The sequence below is a fragment of the Erpetoichthys calabaricus genome, chromosome 5 (assembly GCF_900747795.2).
Source record: "Erpetoichthys calabaricus chromosome 5, fErpCal1.3, whole genome shotgun sequence".
NCBI lineage: Eukaryota > Metazoa > Chordata > Cladistia > Polypteriformes > Polypteridae > Erpetoichthys > Erpetoichthys calabaricus.
In genome coordinates this window covers 22,722,966-22,727,451 of record NC_041398.2, presented here as the reverse complement: position 1 = coordinate 22,727,451, position 4,486 = coordinate 22,722,966, and the positions used below count along the sequence as shown (strand labels likewise).

At 40.4% G+C, this 4,486-nt stretch overlaps 1 non-coding gene across 1 annotated transcript; it reads left to right on the top strand.

Annotated features, from left to right (window-relative positions):
* Positions 1–3,907: 3,907 nt before the first annotated feature.
* On the top strand, positions 3,908–3,981 carry trnat-agu (transfer RNA threonine (anticodon AGU)). Its single transcript has one exon. It is a non-coding gene; the product is annotated as a tRNA-Thr (tRNA).
* Positions 3,982–4,486: the final 505 nt, after the last annotated feature.

The following is a 4,486-nucleotide window of genomic DNA, read 5'->3' as shown; positions in this document are numbered from 1 at the left end:
GCTGGGTACTTGGTTTGGAAAGTGACGTGATAGCTTACTGATGACAAAACCTTAAGTCTGGTCTAGTACATGTCATTAATTGGGGCAAACTGCCAAATAGTTCTCTAAACCTTTTGGGATCAACTGACTTATCATACTCCTGGTTATAATCTAGCTTCTGCTTACATGGTGTTGCTCTTGTTTTACATTCTGTCAAGTGTTTCCTTTTAGAAGCAAAAGCTCCCTAATTGGAGTAAGTTCTTTTAAATTGTGGCGTTTTAAGTAACCAGAAACTACATAGATATAATGTAAAAGGTGATATCCCTCCCATAGTGATACAGTGGTAAAAATCATATAAGAGAAAAATATAACTTAGCTTTCTTTAATGACGATTTACGCGGCATAACAGACGAAAAGGAAGCCATGACAACATTTTGTGTATAGTTTGTCATTTTCGTCACTGCGCTGAAAGGATTTTCGGGACGGATGACATAATCTTCCATCCATAGGCTTCAAAGTGTCTTGGCAGGAGTCCAAGCCTTATATACTGGTTTCTCCACGTGTAGGTCCCCACGTCGGCAAATAGTCCATTTCCAAACAAGGAAAGAAGATTTTGTGCTGACAGAGGACAGATATATACTATTCTGTCTTTAGGCTGACTATACATTCCTCCAGCTGTCTTTGTCTATCTTGTCCTATGCTTGGCTCGGCAATTCTAAATGCTGAGCCCCTTTGTACTAAATCTGGCTCAGCTATGCATGTACAAAGAAAAGCAAAACAGATTTTAAAATGTCTGCACAGAGACAGTGACATTAAACTTAATATTATAACAAACTTATTATAACATCAAGTCAAACCTTTCCAAAATTTTCTTAATATACCAGTAGTCAGCTGCTCCTTTTGTTAATATAATACAGTACACACATACATTTGGTTTGCGTCTGTAACACACGGTGTGCATTTATAGGACTTGTAAAAGTTACCGTTTTTTAAATTTCTATTCTCTCTAAATCACGATACATACTACTGCCCCCCCCACCCAGGGATCTGACGCTGTTATTTTTCATTTGAAATGGAATAACTGGAGATGTGAGTGGTGTTTTGAGACAATGGAACTGGACATTCTCTCATATGGATGGATTAAAGCTGACACACAAACGCTGCCGAATCTGCCTTCTTCGTAACTCACTGTCACTTGATTTTTTTTTTATTCAGCTTTATTGAGTGCTCCTGCTCACGCTGAATTAGTGTGCACCTTATGGTGTATGATGTCAAAAAAAAAAAACACAGACGTAGGTATATAAGATATTTAGAATTATTAGTTTTATGACCTGTATAGTACATTTCGGAAAACTTTGTGGCACAAATGCAACATTATTCATATCCATTCGCATAACATCTTGCGGTTTGTAATCAGTGACTGTGTGTTTTTTTTCCCCGATCCTGCCAGTTCACACATGTTGCTGTATGCTGTTTCTTTTGTACTCCAGGACATGCAGAGGATAGAATAGTACAGAGCAGTAAGTTCAACGCTATATGCAATCATTAGATTCAAATGTTAACTGCTCACGTACACGCAAGGATCGTTTTTCCTACATTTACAATGTGTGTACCTGTTACAATGTACACGCTTCTCTCTATGCTATGGTTCCTATTACACACCTGAAAGAAAGAGACAATATATGTGAAAACATCATCGCACTAATGCAATATTATTTGAAAATGAACAGCGTCAGATTGGGTGTGGATTTATGCTGGCACTATTACTGAAAGAAAAAAAAAGTACATGTGCGTTGATCCTACAGCACTGAATAAGCTCACACGCTCTAACATCTCCCCAATCCCCCCGATCTGACTGTAAGAAACAGCGCAAGTAGACCACGTGAGCTTATTCAGTGCAGCAGGATCAATGCACATGTTGATCTTTTTTTTTCTTTCAGTACATGTGCCTTCCCTGTTTATTTACATATCTAGTGACTTTTCTGCCTGTCTGTCTCTCTATTACGAAGTGCTCTGTCTGTCTGTGTGTTATGGATCTTAAAAATAACAGCTATAAGGACACTTGTTCATGTTAATTGCAGTCTCAATTGTTAAAAAATATTTTAAAAGGAGCATCCCACATGAAAATATAACGATCTCATTAACTGACAGTGCATACCAATTTATAAAATTTATAACCGTTTGAGGTTAAAAAGAAAAAAAAAAAAAGAGCACTTTCTCCTTAATGAGGAATTAAACTCAGGTCTCTGAGGGACAGTAAGCCTGCTGTGCTCTCAGACAGCAAATCTTACCACTACGCCACGGAAGCTTTTGTGTTGTTTGTGATCCTTTTGTGAAAGTGTTTATTTGATGTTTGGACTTCATGCTGCTTCACACATTGTATAGTTTATGCTTACATTTTATAACATTTATTACTAAAATATGAAATAGTTTCTCTTTTAACAATGTGTTTACACAGATTACTGTAGAAACGGAACACGCATGAAATGCGTGTGTTCCAAATAGCGATCTATTATTTCCACTCTAAAACTCCACTTCACTCCCAGATAATCAATCAAGGCATGAGCTGGGAGATGCTCGTGCACGTTCTAAGTGGGTGGGGGGATGGAGTAGCCGGCTGCTTGCAGCTTGTTTTTATCGGCACATTTAGAGGACAAAGGACGCTGGCGGAGAGGTGCGAATGGTTTTAAGGTGGGCCGGATCTATGAGTTTTTTCGTAGACTCTGGTAATTCTAGTATTAAGAAGTACAGTTTTTTATACTCTTTGATGTCAAATGAATTGCCATCTTTGAGCTGAATTATATCTCTGTCTTGCTGGAAGGTCACGCTGGCTCAGCTGTCCGTCGCAGCTTTCACTGAGAAAATGTCCTGTGGGTACGAGGGAATGTATAGCGCTTCTCTGAGTGTCGCTGTGCACTGTCGTCCTCTGCTGTCAATCAGCTCCACTTTCACATCTCCTCTCCATTTGCGCGATTCTTCTGGTTTTGGTTCCTTCAGCCAGCTCCATGGTGTGCCTCCCTGGCTGGAACTTCTTAGTGCTGTAATGGCATTCTCTGCGTGTATTATATAATCGGTTACGCTTTCCCCATGTGCCTTCTGTAATGAGGTCAACTCAGTGTACAAACTAATTATTCGTGGCTTGCCCTTACAAGTGTAATAGTCTCTTATGATTTTTAGTGCTTTTCTGCTGTCATCTTCTGCTTCTCGCATAATTAGAAAGTGTCTCTTACCGTCTAGAAACTATATTAATTCAGCACAGGCCTCACCATTTCTTTCGACGTCTTCCTCTGTGTTCATCTTCACATGGCTCGTGTAGTATCGTCCCTTGTAACCGAAGATGGCCGAAAAATTTTCTTTCCCACAGTTCATAGTTCTTCTATTCTCCATCGAACACTAACCTACCCCATCGGTTACCATCGTCTGCAGTACCTGCCATGCCGTTTTACTCGAAATTTCTTGCCAATTAACTCACGTGTGTCCTGGGCCAATAACTTGTTGACATGTACACTAAATGTCCTTGCGATGGCAAGAAAACTATTAGCAGCGTACGCTTGGGTAATATACTGACGTCGGAAGAATAACAACGCTCTCTGAAGCTTCTTCACCAGGGTAAAATACACCGGTCATGTAGACTCCTTTTTATTATTTACCACCGTGCACCAATATCACGCGAGCACTTAACAAAGGGAACACATCTATCAATTGAGAGCATTTTACATTTTTATGTAAACACTGATGCTGCTTTCCGCACATGACCTCACTTCCCTTTAAACGCAACAATTGCCTCTTAAGGGACTTTCTCACTCCGCCCAACACCTGATGCTTACCTGCAGTATCTTTGTCCATATTTTAGAATCAAAGTATTCTACCCTAAAAATTCTGTTCTACAGAGTGAAATGGTAACATGGCAAGTCAGCATCTGATGTGGGGTGCCGTGGCTTAGCTGGTTAAAGCGCCTGTCTAGTAAACAGGAGATCCTGAGTTCGAGTCTCAGCGGTGCCTGCACTTTTTGTCATGTTCCTTTGAGTTGATTTTCATCTTGGCGCTCGAATGTGTCTGGAATCTTTGCAAGGAACATGTTAGCTTTGTCCATTTCAGTGTAGAAGACGGAGGTGGAGTGGAGCTCTCGCCTTTAATTCTCTTTGCTTTGGCCAGTGAAGGACAGAGAGGAAAGCGAAAGCCTGTCTGCTTGCCTGCCTTCGTGATGTGTAACAGATTGCTCTGTAGCAAGGCAGCAATGAAAGAGAACAATTGATCACGATATAAGTGTAGATGAAGTGTCCGTGCTTAAACATTGATCATGGCATGAAGCGTTACCAGAGCTGTTAATTTGAATTTAGCAGGAATGGACAGAAAGAAAAGTCCTTCTCTAAGGTGGCTGAGTGGTTAAGGAGTTGGACTGCTAATCCATTGGGGTATCCCCGTGCAAGTTTGAATCCTGCTGACTACGTTTGTTTTTCTCTTTCTCGTGGTAGTGTCTTCAAAAGCACCTTAAGTGGTCTGATTT